Genomic DNA, 18,485 nt, shown 5'->3' on the forward strand with positions numbered 1-18,485 from the left:
TGACTGACGGACTGACTGACTAACTGCCACTGCAGCTATTTGCTGGTATTCTCATTGTTGTGTTGGTTGTTGTTGTTGCTATTCGTGGGCCCACTGGCTGATTATATGTACGGGTGTTTTGCTGGTTTTTTTTTGTTGTTTCATGTTGTTGTTCTTGTTGTTGAGCTGCTCTATGTTCGTGTCGTTCGTTCTTCGCGCTCGCTCGCTAGCTGGTGTATATTATGCGTGTGCATGTGTGTGAGTGTTATCTCTGACCCAACTATTTTTCGTTTTCAACTTGTTCATCTTGTCGAAAAATTCTCATTTCAGTTGTGTGTTTCACATTGAAAACAACGGAGCAAATATTCATAAATATCCCAAAAAACCGTATTGCTGCAGTGTAGTCTCGGAACGCACGACCGACCACAAGTAATAATAATAAAAAAAAATGAAATAAATGAATACAACACACATAGATATCTAACAAACAAAAAAAAATTCTATATATATTAGAGAATCTTTTATGGAAATAAATCACATCACAGTGCATGTGAATGTTTAAATGAAAGAATAAAATTGAGAATTTTTATTTTTTGTTTTATATATATATAACAATAATGTAATCAAATACAAAGAAGATAAGAAAAAAAAATATATTAGAAAAAAAATATACCAACCAACAACAATATAATTTTTTTTTATTGAAACAGCAACGTGCTAGAATTACAGTTTAATGGATATGTGTGTAGAAAATTTTATACGTGCGGGTGTGTGTGTGATTAATTTTTTTTCTTCACAAAAAAAATATCTTCTTGAATACCTTTAAACACCGTGCTTCTTGTGCTCTAATCTAAAAAAGATATCAGAACAACGTTTTACAGTTTTAACACCACCATCATTGCCAGCAAACAACGAAACAACAACAACAACAACAAGAAAACCAAATCAACGACAACAATAACAATACCTATGAAAATTTTGTTAAATAACGCCAAAAAGCTAAAACGAGTCAAACAAATCGAAATCGAATCACATATAGTAGAGTAGAGGAGAAAAATAAATTTATTTCGTTGTTTTTTTCGTCTTCTTCTTCTTATATTGTTGTATTTGTTTTTTATTTGTTGTACTTAGAGAAGAGTATTGACGCTGCTTTCGCTCTTTTATTCTCTATTAGTACTCCCCCCACACACAACTCTATGGTGGGCCATTCGTCGTTGGCTCTATGCTTTCGTGTGTGCAGGTTTGAGCGTGTGTGTGTATTGTGTCACATTTTTAATCTTTGGAGTGCTTTTTTATTCTTTTTGTTGTTGGGTTTTTTTTTTCGATTCGATTTTGCTTTTTTTTTGTATTCTCTTACATACGGGGCATACGTAACGTAGCGAAGTTATAAAACATTATTTGAAATTAAATCGTGGTGACTACGCGCGTTTTTTATGCGTTTAAACGCGTTTTAATTTTGTTTTTAGGAACATCGTCATCATTACAGTCGGTTGTCGTTATTATAATTAATAAACAGCCCCCCACTCCCCTTTAATAACATCATCGTCATCGTGGTCTTCGTCATCATTGAACAAGCAATCTCTCTTTGTATTTTTCCCCCGTGGTCTTAGCCTTCCGCCGTCCTCTTCGTCGTTGTCATCATCATAGCCATCGTGGTCGCCATTCACATTGAAAACAAAGTGGAAAAAATCGGTGGCTTACAAAAACAATCATCTACAGCGTGCGTGTGTGTATGTGTCTACATCCCAAAGTTTATGTAGAGCTATGTGTGTCGCCGTTGATATCCTCACCTAAATACTTTAAACTTTGTGTAACCAAAGAAATTTGAAATAATTTTCAAAAACAAAAAACTTCTAATTTTAATTTTCAAACAAAAAAATATTTATTGTTAATAAAAGACCCATTTTTTGTATATTTTTTTTTATATAAAAAATAGCTTTTCGGAATTTAAAACAACCAGCCAGCAATAATAAATAACAACAACAACAAATAAAAATATCAATCATTAAGGAATCCCAAGATAAAAGAAAAATAAATTAAATCTTCAGCCGCAGCAGCAGTAATAAACAAAATACAAATTGTGTGTGCGTGTGATTGTTTCTTGTATTCAATAACAAAAATAAAATAAAATAAATTTTGGAACAACATTTATCTTCTTGGAACAAACAAAAAAAATCCCGTTTCTCTTCCAGATATTTTCTCAAAATACCACCAAAAAGTGTGTTTTCAAATTTGATTTGAGACAAGCGACAATTTTTTGAAGAAAAAGTGAGTTTCTAATACATCACCAAATCAAATTTTTATTTAGAAAATTATTTGTTATTTAATAATTATAAAAAACTAAAGCTCCCAATTAGTGTAGTCTTTTATGAAAAAAGGTTCAAAAAACAGTTTATACTATACACAAGTTCGATTCGATATTAAGATATGCATATTTCTATTCGTTTATTATTTGTTTCAAATGTAGATCTAAGAATTCCAAAAGTCAAAAGAAACGTGTTTTAATAAGAAAACCCCTCCACCACCTTTAATCTTGACACCACTACACCACCACCACCACTTCTGCTGTTATCAATTCTCCTCATAGTTTTTCCTATGTTGTTTTTTTTTTGTTGACATAACAGGTACACACAGAAAAATAGGCATATGGAATGAAAGGAAAAATCTTTAGATATTTGTAAATAAAACAAAAATAACAAAAAAATGAAAATAATAATGAACTATTTTTAATAATAAACATAAATGTTTAATAGTTCATTAATTTTTTAAAATTAAATTTATAACAAATTTTATAAAAATTTTACATATAAAAACATTTTTTCATTTGATAAGTAAAACAAAAAATAATAATAAATAATCAATAATAAACATTACAAATCGGTAATAAATTATTTGACAACTTTCTTCAATAATTAAAATTTCTTCCAAAGCATTACTATAAAATTTACGAATAAAAAAATGACAACAATAAATTCTTCAAAGATAGAATATTTATAAAAATTTATAAAAAAAAAACAAAAAATAATAAAAACAAAATATTTTTAATAATAAAAACATATAAGTTTTTAAAAAATTAATGTAAAACTTGATGATAAAAAATTCTTCGAATATATTTGTTTTAAACTAAATATATGATATGACATATTATATATTTATGGATCGTGAGGTCCCCACACGGTTATCGCTTGAGCCCAAAATAATGTATAAAAATTTGGAGAAAATTTTATCAAAAAACTACCAAACAAAAAAATCTTATTTTGAACTTTTTTTTTCTAAAAAAAAATTCGTCAAAATTTTATTTCTATAGAAAACATTTTATTTTTATTGAAAATTTTCTTAATTTTTTTCTAAAGAAAATTTTGTCAAAATTTTGTCTATAGAAAATTTTGTCAAAATTTTGTCTATAGAAAATTTTGTCAAAATTTTGTCTATAGAAAATTTTGTCAAAATTTTGTCTATAGAAAATTTTGTCAAAATTTGTTTCCTATAGAAAATTTTGAACATTTTTCTCTATAGAATTGTGACAACATTTTATTTTTATAGAAAATTTAGTAAAATTTTTTATAGAAAATTTGTAATTTTTTTTTTAGAAAATTTTGTCAACATTTTATTTCTATAGAAAATTTTGCCAAAATTTTTATTTCTATCGAAAAATTGGTAAAAATTTTATTTCTATAGAAAATTTTGTCAAAAATTTTTTCTATAGAAAATTTGGCCATAATTTTATTTCTATAGAAAATTTTGTCGATATTTTATTTTTATAGAAAATTTTGTATAGAAATTTTTTAATTTTTTTTCTATAGAACATTTTGTCAAAATTTGCTCGAGCCCAAAATAATCTACAAAAGTTTGGAGAATATTTTATCAAAATACTACTAAACAAAAAAATCTTATTTTGAAATTTTTTTTCTACAGAAAATTTTGTCAAAATTTTATTTCTATAGAAAATTTTGTCAATTTTTTTCTATAGAAAGTTTTGTCAAAATTTTATTTATTTTGTCAAAATTTTATTTGTCCATTTTTTATAGAAAATTTTGTCAAAATATTTTTCTATAGAAAATTTTGTCAAAATTTTATTTATGCAAAAAATTTTTTCTATAGAATATTTTGTCAAAATTTGTTTCCTATAGAAAATTTTGTAAATTTCTTTTTTATAGAAAATTTTTCAAAAATTTTTTTTTTGTTAGGAAATTTTGTCAACATTTCTATTTCTATAGAAAAATTATTAAAAATTTTATTTCTATAGAAAATTTTGCCAACATTTCTATTTCTATAGAAAAATTATTAAAAATTTTATTTCTATAGAAAATTTTGTCAAAAATTTCTTCTATAGAAAATTTTGTCAAAATTTTATTTCTATAGGAAATTTTGACAAATTTTTATAGAAAATTTTTTAAAAGTTTTATTTCTAAAGAAAAATTTTTCAAAATTTTATTTCTATAGAAACTTTTGTCAAAATTTTATTTTTATACAAAATGTTATCTCTATTAATAATTTTGTCAACATTTTATTTCTATAGAAAATTTTGTCAAAATTTTTATTTCTATAGAGAATTTGGTTTCTATAGAAAATTTTGTCAAAATTTTATTTCTATACAAAATGTTTTCAAAATTTTATTTCTATTAAAAATTTTGTCAACATTTTATTTCTATAGAAAATTTTGTCAAATTTTTTATTTCTATAGAGAATTTTGTTTCTATAGAAGATTTTGTCAAAATTTTATTTCTATAGAAAATTTTGTCAACATTTTATTTCTATAGAAAATTTTGTCAAAATTTTATTTCTATAGGAAATTTTGTCAAAATTTTATTTCTATAGAAAATTTTGTCAAAATTTTATTTTATAGAAAATTTTGTCAAAATATTATTTTATAGAAAATTTTTGTTTAAATTTTATTTCTATGGAAAATTTTGTCAACATTTTATTTTTATAGAAATTTTTTTAAAATTTTATTTCTATGGAAAATTTTGTCAAAATTTTATTTTTATAGAAAATTTTGTCAACATTTTATTTCTATAGAAAAGTTTGTCAAAATTTTATTTCTATAGAAAAATTTGTCAAAAGTTTATTTCTATAGAAAAGTTTGTCAAAATTTTATTTCTATAGAAAATTTTATCAAAATTTTATTTCTATAGAAAATTTTGCCCAAATTTTATTTCTATAGAAAATTTTATCAAAATTTTATTTCTATAGAAAATTTTGTCAAAATTTTATTTCTATAGAAAATTTTGTCAAAATTTTATTTCTATGATAGTCGTGGGTTATTGATACTATAATTTCTGTGATTGTAGAGATTTAATTTAAAAATTGGGTAGATCAATTAATTTCGTAATTAAAGGCAACAAAAAGTTCTCTGACTACGATTGTTACCACTGGTGATATGCGACTCCAAACAAATCTATAGACAAAATACGAAAAGACTTCTGCGACTATCCACTATGTAAGATTTGCGATACATTTTTTTTAACAAGGAAGAGGCCAAGAGGAAAGATTTTCTATTACAATAAATAGAATATTTTATGTAAAATATATTTCTGCAAAATAAAAATAATATTCTTGGTGTGGTTTTTGCGAAACGGCTGTTTTACTACAAAAGGCTTGAAATCTTGAGATAATCGCTTATACCTTTCGAATCATCAAAATGTTAACTTTCAATAATTTAGTTGTTAGAAAGTTGATGGCATACATATGTTCGTATATAAAAATTGAAAAAAAATATCATGGATAGATTTCGAGAAACGGTGCATTTTTTTTTATTCAAAACATATATTTCGCAATAAAGGGCAAATTTATTTGTTTTCAATATTTTTGTGTGCAGAGAGCGTATTTTCTGCAAACTTTAATTCACGACTCTACATAATTGATTATTTCTTTAAAAACAATAACAACTTTTTTGACAAAATATTATTTCTATGGAATCCAAGCTTATGCTGATACTCGTTAAAAATTACAAAATTCCTTATCACTTTACCTATCATATTACCTAGATCTTATTAAATAGCATTATTATTTCAGAAAATATAATAAAGAGAATATCTATTTGAAATGCCCAAAATTAAAATTTATATGGGTTATCATTTACAAAGCCGAAGAAACTGGAATTTTAAATGAAAATTTTGGTATTATCGTATTTGAGATCATCCACCATAGAAATCAACCTGTTTCCCGTTTTTTGATTTCATATCAACCAACCTAGTTTCTGTGTGTACTATCTATGACGACATTCTGTTTTTTTATTAGATTGATTCAATTTATCAAATTATTTTTCAATATGATTATTCTTGTTGCAGATGTATTTGGTTTTAGTTGTTTGTTTTTTCTCTACTCTTTCTTCAGTTGAATTGGGGTTCATTTTGTTGTTTATCAATTTCTGTATTTTTTTTTAATTTACTTGTACGGTAGACACTTTCTTTCCCAATATTTATTTAATTTCAACGGACATAACTCTACCCCGTTGTTTTTGTTTTTCTTTTCTATATTTCCACATACTTATGTTGTATATCTCCGACCATCCATCTATGACTGCCTAGCAATTTAATTAAGGTGCCCCATCATCTATGGGTTATTTGATGGGTTTCCATAGTATGTGTGTATAATTGTCACTTTGGGTTATTAGGTATTTCAGAAATTATGTACAAGTTTTTAAAGGGTTTGAAGCAACAAAAAAAATGTTTTATGATGTTTTATTGATGAATGTAGATTGTGAAACAAGTTACTTAATTAAGTTATTAGGAAATTTATTAAAATTCCTATATATAAATAATGTTGAATTTACAAATATTTCTTTAGTTGTAAATTTTAAAATAATGTTCAGCACAACTTTGTTTGTTGTGACTATATTCCAAGAGAAACATATAATTGATAATATTTAAATCGTAATATTTAACGACGATATTATTTGAAACAGGTTTTGATTTTGCAAAAAAATTGTAAATAAAAACCACACTAAAAAAGCTTACTCGGCTCCAAAGAAACGGACAATTTATGTAAGTCTACACTAATCGTAATCGTTCTAGCAATAAAGAGAATATCATATGTATTTCGTTTTTATATCAAAGTGACAGATTTTTGCTCTCTCTCCCTCTTTCTCTCTCTTTACACCCGAGGCCAATGTGTATAAGCTTCTAAGAGAATTGTAGAAAGATAAGTGCTGTTAGATGATGTTTAACTCGAACTAATCGAATAAGACCATAAGAGAGATTGCAGGAGAATCCTCAGAATCCCAAGCCATGCGAATTAGATCACAAGAGAATTTTAGAAAAATAAGTGCTCTTAGATGGTGTTCTCCTACACTCCGAACTAAGCCAATAAGACCAAGGAGAGATTGCAAGAATAAAGAAAGTTTCGAATGAATGCTTCCTAATCATAATACTAGGGGATAATGAAAAATATTAATAAAATAATTTCAATAGTATAGCTCTCTTTACATCTAAGCCGTGAGAGTTATGCTTCTAAGAAAATTGTAGAGAGCTAAATGCTCTTAGATGATGTTCTCCAACAATCCGAACTAAGCGATTAAGACCATAAGAGAGATTGCAGGCGAATCTCAAATTGAATACTGTGACTCAGGGTTGATAAAGTTGACACTTTTACGCTTTTGTTTTTGATACATTTCGACTGCCACAATCACCGTGGCATGACCGCGAGCCATTTGTACTTTTTCTTTACAATTACTCTATATAGAGTTATTCTACCCTAATTGTGGACGTTTCTCAGATATCAACTCAACTCTAAAAATTGTAAATAGGCGACATGAAAGAAATTAGCATATACCAAAATGCGGATATTTTAGTTTTTATTACAGGATCTCAACATTTTTGAGAGGAATATTGTCTATACCACATTCGTCCGCAAATGTGAAACGTAGAATTTGATTTTTTCGCCAAACTGAGGAAAGAATGGTAAATTTTATTTACTCTTTTGTAGATTGGTAGAATTCTTGCTTTTAGTAGATTTTGCAAGGAGGTAATTCCTCATAAAATTTCTATTGAAATAATCTCTTGACAAGATTTTCTATAGAAATAAAATTTTGTAAAAATTTTCTATAGAAATAAAATTTTGTAAAAATTTTCTATAGAAATAAAATTTTGTAAAAATTTTCTATAGAAATAAAATTTTGACAGAATTTTCTATAGAAATAAAATTTTGTCAAAATTTTCACAGAAATAAAATTTTTACAAATTTTTTGCAGATATAAAATTTTTAAAAATTTTTTTTGCAGAAATAAAACTTTTCCAAAATTTTGTATAGAAATAAAAATTTGACAAAATTTCCTATAGAAATACAATTTTTACAAAATGTTCTTTAAAATAAATTTTTTACAAAATTTTCTTTAGAAATAAAATTGTGACAAAATTTTCTTTAGAAATAAAATTTTCGCAGATATAAAATTTTCCAAAATAAGATTTTTGTAGAAAATCTAAAAAAAGGAAAAATCCAAATCAGTCTATATATAAATATACGTATACTTTTACAATAGTCTTTAACAAGTGAAAAAAATAAACAATTACGTCTAATACATTTTCTTGAATTTGTCGACAAATATTTACTTATTTTTGTGATATCGGCCAGATATCGTACTTTTTATTACAGTATAGTTAAAAGATTCTAAAATGAAGCTATATTTCCCTTCCTTGTGGGTTCTCTGAAGTTTGGGTGTAGGTAAAATTTTTCTCTTAGGCTAGTTTTAGATATTCCTATGTAGTTTCCTTTTATCACATTGAGTTTTTTTTTGGAACTCTATGGCAAAAAAATAAATAAAAATAGTTTTCATATTAGTCATATTTATTTATGAATTGCAGCATAACTCATTTAACTTAACTACTTGTAATTCCAAATAGATTATCCATCAAATTCTCTGATGCTTACTCACACTCTTCTCAAAAAAAAAAAAAGAAAACAACAACAACGCACCCAGAACTCACCACATGTCTCTCTATGGTTTTTTTCTAGTCAGCTGAGAGTAGGGTATCTCCCATTGGGCCTCTCTCAATGTTGATCACTTGTTATTCGATTTCGAATCAATTGATTTTTTAAATGAATGGCGTTCTCAACACTTGTTTCGCTTCAATTCATTTCTAAATTTTTGCAGTTTTATTTTTTTTTTTGATTACGTTAACCAATAAAACAAGTTTAGAATTCAATGAAAAACAACTTAAACAAAAATTCTAATAATACTATAACAATTATTCTCATACTCTCTTTATATACATAAGACAATGTTATAGCTTTGTGTGTGTGTGAGTGCGTTTTATTTTATTCTTCACTTAAATGAGATCATATTTTTATTGCAATTGATTTTGGGGGTTTTGTTTCTCGTTATTATCTTCTTCTTTTTTTATTTTTTTTTACTAATTTTATAAATTTTTGTTTCGTTTATTTAATTTACTAGTTAATACATTTCAATTTGTATTCATTACTAATGATCATTTCAAAATGATAATAATCATAATGATCTTGTTTTCAATGGTGATTCGTGTTTATAATGTTTATTTTGTGTACGGTTTTTTTTATTATTTTTTATTGTCATTTTGTATTTGTTTAATATTTGGCTTTTATTTGATTTCGAAAACATTTTGTTTAGTAGAATTAGTGTCACTATTGCAAATTAGTTGCGTATTTGACTTTCATCCATAAAGACGAAGTTTTAGATATCATTAGACTTATTTTTATCAAATGGTGATTATATTTATCTTTAGATAATTTTATAGAAAAGAAAAGATTTTTTTTTGTGAGATTATTGTCTACAATTATAAAGATTTTCTGTGGAGGGTATGTTATCATGATGTGTGGTTTACTTCAAGATTTGTATTATATAAGAATACTAATGAAGTTATTTCTTTATTTCTAATTGTTGAGATCACCGGTATTTAATACTCCTAAATTTTATTCTGTGATTGATTTTTGTATTATAGTTATTGTGTCGAAATGAATAAGCTCGTCCGTCCATCTGTCCTACTAAAGCATTGTTCTAGAATCCGTTTTTGATTTTTAATTAAGAATATACATGTCTATCCGTCTGTCTTTATTTTTGGTCAGGCTGAAACTTATGTACATGCAGAGCAAAAATATATCACCTTCTAGAGAAATTTTATTTTTGGGTGGGGAACATGGTGGTTAATGAAACAGATTTATAATGTCCCAGAATATAACATGGTTGCGACAAACATTTTACAGGGTTACCGTTCAAAAATGTTATTTTTTTATTTTATAATATTCCTTCTCTGGGTATAGGGTGAGAAAACGTTTTGGGATATCCAATATTTCCCAATTCTTCTTCAAATAACTATTTACGTTACTTTATTTACCAAATTTTCTAGGCGTGCAATTAAATCGCAATACTAATATTTTTTTTTAATAAATAAAAATCTCAAATAAAATCCAATAATGCGTTCTATTTTAAGCCCGAAAGAAATTCCATCTCCTCATATTGTTCTCCAAGAGACAATGGAAACTGTAAGAAACAATAGTTGCCCTTAAATAAAAGAAACAAATGAAAAATTACGTTCTTCATTTATATTAATGAACTTCTTGGCTTTGGAATATTATCTACTTCTTCTTGTTACGCATTACGCATCTCACAATGGCCAAAAATGTCACAGCAATTCTATTGGAAAACACAGCTTACTTCATCTGCATAACAATGAGAGTTGAATAGAAAGAAATTTTCAACAATAGATTTCTCTTCTCCCTCTCTCTCTCTCGCTCTTTCTGCCTAGTCATTCTTATTTTATTGTTTCTCATTTAAAATGCAATAGTTTTGTAAAATTTGAATCAAAGTACAAACAACTTAGAATTCATACATATGCATAGAAATGTAAGAAACATAACCATGCAATACATACACGCACACACACGTATCTATAGATATACTTTAAGACGCATTTAACATAAATAATTCAGCAGGGTCGTGAAAGTTGCAAAGTACGCATGAAGTTGTACTCATTATGTTCATCAACAGAATGTTGTAACGTAAGTCCAGACCCCCTCCCCTCACCTCTTCACGTTCACCATAAAATTTCTTCTATCTTTTTACAGACTCTCTTTGAATGAATCAGTTGATATTATTGTTGTTGTTTTCGTTGCATTGTGTTTCACTTACATATCAATGTGTGCTTTGATGAGAGAAACGAGTTTATTGTTTTAGTTTTTAAAACTTCTCATATGACGCAGCCTATGGCCACGGTCAAAGTTCAATCAAGCGAACAAATTTTCCAGCCGAAGGCAAGAGTGATCTCTTTTCTTGTTTTGTAAGTTTGATAAATGATCTTTTAAGTTGACCTCATTGTTGTTGCTCACAAAAAAAACGCATAACAATTAAAAGAAGAGAAGATTTAAACGAATTTCAATGACAGCATTTCAAGAATTCTAGAGTAAATTATAAAAAACAATAGACACTACTTCTGATCTTTTCAGATCATAAAGATGGGATAAGAAATATGAATAGCGAGAGAAAGGTAGAGAGACGTGCATTAATTTTGGGTTGAAATTAAGAGAGTTTATTTTATATCTCAAGAACACTTCGTTTATATTGATTGCTTTTAATATACGTCTGTCAGTTTGTTGCTTTCGAAATCTTAATTTTTATGAAATTTCTAAGAAAAAGATTTTTATATTTTGCTATTCAAAAAACAAAAATTATAAAATTTTATTTAGATCGAATGTATTATTGGCAAATTCCAAAAGACTGATTATAGAAATCAAAAACAAACAAAATACAAATAGCTAATAAAAAAATTGGCTAAAATATTCATAAAAATTTTATTTATTTAGAAATTACTACATAAAAGTTTGACGAACATTTTGGTGAAAGTTTATTATAAATTTGTTTTATAGAAACCCTTTTGATTTCTTTGAATTTATGTTCAATAACTTTATAAAAAAAATCTTAGAAAATGTGAATTTTATTTTATGCTTAAAATTTGCACAAACTTAAATTTTTTTAGATAACTTTTTTTTAAATAAAAAGATCATTTATATAGAAATTTCTTGATTAAAAATGTTCGACAAATTTTTCTATAAACCTTAGAATGGGCAATCGAAAAAGTTTTTTCATATTTTCTTAGAAGATTCAAGAAAAATTATTATTTTTTTTAGACCGAATTCAACGATATTTATTGACAAATACCAAAAGTCTTAGTATTATAGAAATTTTAACAAAAATGTTAATCAAAAATTTTCTTTATTGAGAATTTTACTAAATAAAAATTTGGATGAATATTTTGGCGAAATTTTATCATAAATTTGTTTTATAGAAATCTATTTTAATTTTAATTTATCATAGTCCATTTATTTTTCTCTTGATATTTTACTTGAAATTTATGTCTAACATCTTCATTAAAAAAATCTCAGAATATTTGAAATATAATTTATTTTGACAATTTCCACAAAATTTTATTTTTTACAAAACATTTTTTTATTTTTTTTTATTGTTTTTTCATATAAAAAACTCAAGAAAATAAATTATAAAGAAATTTCTTAAATACAAATTTTGGCAAATATTTTGGCGAAATTTTCAATCAAAGTACTTTTAATTTTTTAATTTATTTTGAACATTTCCCCAAAATTTTATTTTTTTAAAAACAATTTTTATAATTGTTTTGATTTTTTTCAAATAAAAAACTCAAGAAAAAAATTGTATATAGAAATTTCTTAAATAAAAATTTTGCCAATTATTTTTGGCGAAATTTTCAATGAAAATAATTTTAATTTATGCATATTTTTTAGAATTTAATTTTTTTATAGTTAATTTTTTACTTGATAATTCTCTAATTAATTTCATTAAATTTATGCCCCCCAACTTTATAAAAAAATTTTAGAAAATTTTAAATTTAACGTTTTTTTTGAAATTTCGCACAAAATTTTAATTTTTTAAAGACAAATTTAAAATCTTTTTTGAGTTTTTTTTTTATCGAAATATAAATTTTTTTGTTCAAAATAAAAAATACTACTTCTTTTTCAAGAACAATTAATCACTATGCTTCTTTTCTCAATAAAAATTATTAAAATTTTATTTCGATGAAAAGCTTTGGTTTGGTATTTTTTTAGGAAACTCAGTCGAAATGTTCTAAGAAAATGTTTGGGGAATTTTATTTGTAGAATTTTTATAAAGGATTGCAGTTTCGGTCGAAATTATATTTTTTGTATTTTGTTTTTTTTTTGTTTTTTTTAGCTTTTTATAGAAAATATTCATTTTATTGTTTAATTTATTATTTATTTTGGCGTAATTTTTATCGAAAATATTAATTTTATTATTTAATTTATTTTTAAATTATTATTTATTTTGGGGTAATTTTTTATCGAAAATATTCATTTTTTATTTAATTTATTTTTAATTTATTATCTATTTTGGCGTAATTTTTTTAACTAATAATGCCGCTCCTCTATCCCCAGTGGTTGCAATCAATCTGTTCTTTTTTCAAGAAAAATTAAAAAAAAAAATATATATATATAAAATATTGTAGTTAGATCGAATTCAACGACATTTTTGATAAATTCCAAAAGGAAATGCAAAATATTACCCCATTTTATTTTTATAGAAAATTTCACGTAAATGTTAATCAAAAATTTTATTTATGTAGAAATTTCCAAAATAAAAATGTTCACGAATATTTTGGCGAGGTATCAAACTATATTTCTAAGAATAACAAAAATTTATTTATACAGACATTTCTTAAATAAAAATTTTGACGAATATTTTAGATAAATCGATATTTATTGATGAATTCCAAAAAAAATCGATTATCGAATTAAAATTTCCTTAAAATATTCATCAAAAATATTATTTTTATTAAATGTCAATAGTTTTATTAAGCTTGAGATCTTAGATTTTATTTTTATAGAAATTCCCTAGATAAATATTTCTTGAATATTTTGCCAAGATTTTATATAAAATTAATATTGGATCTCTTCGTATTGTGTCAGAAGATGTGGCTGAAGTCATTTAACTCCTATCTATTTTTTGTTCCCAAGAAAAATTATTAAAATTTAATTACAATGGAATGTTTTGGTTTGTATTTCTCAGTCAATGTTTTTTTTTTAATATTTGATTAATTTTATTTATATCGAATTAGGTTTTTATTTTTTTTTTATTTTACTAATATATATTTTTTTTAAATAAAATGTCATAAAACTTTTCTTTGCAAATATTTGAGCAATTTTATTTGTATCGAATTATGTTTTTATGTTTTATATATTTTTGTTTGGTAAAAAATACACTGTGATAAAAATCCTAGTTCCCTGAAAATTGCATCTGAATTCCTTTAGAAATTTTCATAAAATATCTGTTTTCAGTAAAAAAAGTTTCTTTTCGTCCAATCTTGTCTAACTTAGAAAATCCATTGTAAATTTTTTTGTTTATCTTGACAATCACTTCCCATTTCCCGTTTGCTGTTGGTATTTTATTGTTTATAGACTGGAATTGACAGTCTTGTTTTTCCGTTCTCCAGCAATTGCTGACATCATATACAACATACCGACGTACGTACATATGAACACTATAAACCCAACGTGTAGTATATATTTATGTGCACACGTGCCACTTTGGCTCTTTGCAAAACCATTTGACCTACACTCTTTGATTGTCGCAAAATTTATTCTTTTGTTTCCTTCCTTCAGGGATATTTGTGGGAATTATTTCTTTTTGTCTCATTTGCTTTTATTTACGAAATAAAAAAAAAATCGTTGACGTTGAAAAAGAGGGGTGGGTCATAAGAAAGTAGGTCCTCTCCTTGCGTATTCATTACCCCATTAATTTATATATGGATTTATCACTATAAGAGAAATGTATCAACCACTTAAAAGGAGGTACCATGACTGATACATTAATGTTACATTTCAATGTTAAAATTTTTCGTTAGCAGAGAAAAGGGTGGGGGATAAGTTATAGTTTCTAGAGGCATTAACATCTAGTATTAAAAAGCTAGGCTATAGGATATAATTGATAATATAGTGGTATAACCATCTTCATTTTGAATGAGATGCATGTATTAATTGCTAGACTATTTTATCCTGCTTGTGTCATAAAAGGCACAAAGGGCCTCTATCCTTCTTCATATTGTATCATCCACAAATATATTGCTATAGGCAAATCAAGCTACACACACAAAATATAAAACAACAACAACAAATATCACATGCAGGCTGCCTCTCTGTATATGAGACGGTAAACATCGTCAACATATTAGCAGACAGATTTGACCTATTTTTTCGTTAAGGCGAAATGTATGCAGGTCACAACCACTCGCATACCAATACATACACATATGCCTGTGAATCAGCCATCATCCATACATCCCGGCCGCCTGGAAGGCTGCGGTTTTCCTTATTGTTTTTCTTTGTTATGCCGTTGCATTCTCTGTTAAGGAGACTATCTGTTTGCTCTTTTAGATAAATTTTAATGTAAGGCACCTACATAATACCAACCTGAGAGTAATATAGAGCGAGAGAGCTTAAGAGTGTATAGAGTACAAGTTATTAAGAACTCTCAATAAAAGGAAAACAATCATGCGTATTTGAAAATTTAATCGCCTACATATGGTACGAAAGCTTTTGAGGAAAAAATGAAGCTATTTTGAAAAAGCCTTTTTCTGTATATGAGAATCCTAATGAAATATGTGTGAGTGAGTGAGAGAGTGTGAATTTGGTTTTTTCCTAAATGGGTAACACTTTTTAATAGCTTATTTAATGAAGAATTTATAACTTGGCAAATATAAATCACTGTTAATAAAAAAACTTGAAGAATAAATAAATTTTACTATTGAAGGATGTTAAATTTCTTCTTTCTTTCCTTATTTGTATATAACAAAATTTTTATTATTTATGATACTTTTACCAACAATCAGCTGTTAGTTTTTTGTTTATGTGAGTAATTTGAGGAGTTGCCATATTTTAGAGATTGGCTATACATAAAGGGGACAATCATTGATTTATCTAATGGAATGAGAAGGGAATTTTCAACATTATCTTATATAGAAAGGATATTAGCAAACTATTTCGGTGAATTTTTTCCGATTTTTTTAAATTAAATATTTTTTAAATTAAATATTTTTTAACTCTCTGAAATTTGATCTTGTGAAAAATCTCTATGTATTGTTAGTCTACAGATAGGTCAAGTTAGATTAGGTTAGGTATAGTGGCAGCCCTACATATCAGACTCACTTAGATTATTCAGTCCATTGTGATACCATAGTGGTGAACTTCTCTCTTATCATTGAATGCTGCCAAGTTCAAATCTATTGGACCATTTTGTAAACATTTTTATTATTTCTGATATTTCGGTGATTTGTTCCGAATGCATAGAATTGTTTTTATTAAATATTTTTTTTTAATTTATTAATATTTTTTTTAATAAAATATTTGTTTTAAATTAAATAATTTTTTAATAAAATCAAATTTTAACTAATTTTTTTAATAATTAATATTTTTTTAAATAAATATATGTTTTTAATAAAATATTTTTTTAACTGTGAAATTTAATCATGTGAAAAATCTCTATTTATTTATTTATAATCTACAGATAGGGCAAGTTCAAATCTGTGGGACCATTTTGTAAATATTTGTATTATTTCTACTATGTCGGTTATTTGTTTCGAATTCATAGAATATATTTTTTTAATTTAAATATATGTTTTTTTAACAAAATATTTTGTTTAAATTATTTTTTTGTAAAATTAAATATTTTTTTTTTGAAAACTATTTCGGTGATTTTTTTTCCGAATTTATTTTTTTTTAATTATGTTTTTTTTTTAATTAAATATTTTTTAAAATTAAATGTTTATTTTAACTAAATATTTTTTTAATTAAATATTTTTTTTTAACTCTGAAATTTAATCATGTGAAAAATCTCTATGTATTGTGTAATCTACAGATACGTCAAGTTCAAATCTATGGGACCATTTTGTAAATATTTTTATTATTTCTACTATGTCGGTGATTTGTTTCGAATTCATAGAATATATTTTTTTAATTTAAATATATATTTTTCTATAAAATATTTTTTTTAAAATTTTTTTTTTGTAAAATTAAATATTTTTTTAGAAAACTATTTCGGTGAAATATTTTTCCGAATTTATTTTTTGTTAATTAAATATTTTTTAATTAGATATTTTTTAAATTAAATATTTTTTAAACTCGGAAATTTGATCTTGTAGAAAATCTCTATGTATTGTTTAGTCTACAGATAGGTCAAGTTAGGTTAAGTTAGATATAGTGGCAGCCCGATATATCAGTGGTGAAATTCTGTCTTATCACTGAGTGCTGCCAAGTTCAAATCTATCGGACCAGTTTGTAAATATTTTTATTATTTCTACTATGTCAGTGATTTGTTTGGAATTCATAGAATATATTTTTAAATTTAAATATATATTTTTTAATAAAATATTTTTTGTCAATTATTTTTTTTTTGTAAAATTAAATAATTTGTTTATTTAAATAAGTTTTCAAAAATTCTCTGAAATTGTATCTTCCGGAAAATGTCTATTAAATGTATAGTCTACAGATAGTTCAAGTTAAAATCTATCGAAACATTTTGTAAACATTTTTATTAGTTCCACTAATTCGGTGATTTTTTCGGGATTCATAGAATATTTTTTTAATTAAATAATTTTTTTAATTTAAATAATTTTTTTTTAACTTAAATATTTTTTTTTTAAATAAATATTATTTTTTTAAATTAAATATCTCAAATTTTAACTTCCGGAAAATCTCTATTAAATGTGTAGTTTACAGATAGGTCAAGTTCAAACCTATGGGACCATTTTGTAAACAATTTTATTTCTACAAAAATGTTATTCAAGCATTTAATTATATCGTTACTTTAAATCACATATTTTCTACTATCAGCAATTTTTTTTGTATTTAGAATTTTTTCATACTAGTCAATGTCATTAGTAGTTGTCTATTTTGTAAAATTGCATTAAGCCAAGGTCATATACAATGCATGACCCTGAATTTTTCGCAAATCTTCCATTCACGCTTCATTGAGAAATAGAAGTAGCGAGTAGTACTCGATGTAAAACCGAAACAAATGCAAATGCTTCAATACTTGATGAATGTCTGATTTAGCATTAACGCCATTTACTTTGAATGTTATTGCACATTTAGTGGTGTTTTGTTTTTTGGAATATGCTTGTTAAAACAGAAACCACAACAACAACAACCACATATGTCAATAATTATTATTTTGCTTTTAAATCAGACTAGACACCTGTCCACTGAACCATTGGTTTGTGTGTAAAGAAAAAATTTTAATGTATAAATTGTAGTAGATTGGATATTGCAACTGGAAAAGTGGAGCAATAGCAAGGCCTAAGATTTTACAACTTAAAATGTAGTGAATTGAGGGTCAACATCATTTTATTGTAATGTTTTTTTATATAATTTGACAATTTCATGAGATAATAAGAATTTGTTTACATATTTTTTGTTTGTAATTTAATGACAACTAATGTAATTGGGAATAAAAATATGGACATGTGTATGTGTAATAAATATATGTTCCCGAAACA

General features: G+C 25.1%; 1 protein-coding gene across 8 annotated transcripts in view; it reads left to right on the forward strand.

Moving 5' to 3' along the window:
* Nucleotides 1-303: 303 nt before the first annotated feature.
* ps (RNA-binding protein Nova-1-like protein passilla) overlaps nt 304-18,485 on the forward strand; it is a 154,649-nt gene continuing 136,467 nt past the window's right edge. For 6 of the 8 annotated variants that reach the window (XM_075291324.1, XM_075291367.1, XM_075291369.1 and 3 more), the window contains exons 1-2: nt 304-408; nt 1,916-2,247. The gene's annotated coding sequence lies outside the window, so the exon portion shown is untranslated. Of the gene's footprint in view, nt 409-1,690; nt 1,710-1,915; nt 2,248-18,485 lie in introns of those variants that run through there. The other 2 variants (XM_075291339.1, XM_075291347.1) reach the window with 2 other exon arrangements.

Source organism: Haematobia irritans, chromosome 1 (assembly GCF_050003625.1).
Source record: "Haematobia irritans isolate KBUSLIRL chromosome 1, ASM5000362v1, whole genome shotgun sequence".
NCBI lineage: Eukaryota > Metazoa > Arthropoda > Insecta > Diptera > Muscidae > Haematobia > Haematobia irritans.